We start from the raw sequence: 755 nt of genomic DNA, 5'->3' as shown, positions 1-755 counted from the left end.
TTACCCTTTAATAAAGGCTATCTAACTATCTATTTACAGTATACTTTCAACAAAACATTTCTTTCTCATAGGTTGTTCACACTAGCCAATTGCAAATATTTAAATTCAATTCAATTTTATTTATAGTATCAAATCATAAGAGTTGTCTCAGCACACTATACAGATAGAGTAGGTATAGACTCTATACTATATATACTCTATAATTTACAAGGACCCAACATTTCCAGTAATTACGCCAAGAGCAAGCATTTAGGGCGATAGTGGTGAGGAAAAACTCCATTTAGGGAGAAACAGACCAAGGTTTTTAGGCGGTGTTTGATGGTGCTGGTTGGGGGTGTGATAAATAGTGGCAATAGTAGTCACAATAAAGATAATGGCAATGACTAGAAATAGTAAAATAAAAGCTTGTACAGAAAAAAAAAACATACAAAAGCTAAATAACCAGGAACCACAGTACAATATGTGCAAGAAAGAAGAACAAAATGCTACAATCAATTGTGCCTCCCTTGCAATGCAACTGAAAAATCTTTTGGCATAACGCAACCATGCCCCTACAACAATCTGCTGGGATTGGAAAGTTTAATTGATGGTGTTAAAGCTGGAATGTCCCCAAAAAGGCAACAGTGGAGCAAAAGGTGGTAATGTTATCTTGAAGATTTTTTTTTTTTATTTAATAGTAAATTTATTGAGTTTAACCTAATATTATATATTTTTTAAAAGCTAAACAAAAAAGAAGAAATGAGAAAGAAAAGAAG

Source organism: Etheostoma spectabile, chromosome 4 (assembly GCF_008692095.1).
Source record: "Etheostoma spectabile isolate EspeVRDwgs_2016 chromosome 4, UIUC_Espe_1.0, whole genome shotgun sequence".
Lineage (NCBI taxonomy): Eukaryota > Metazoa > Chordata > Actinopteri > Perciformes > Percidae > Etheostoma > Etheostoma spectabile.
The sequence above is the reverse complement of the archived record's forward strand: the minus strand, read 5'-3'. Positions refer to the sequence as shown.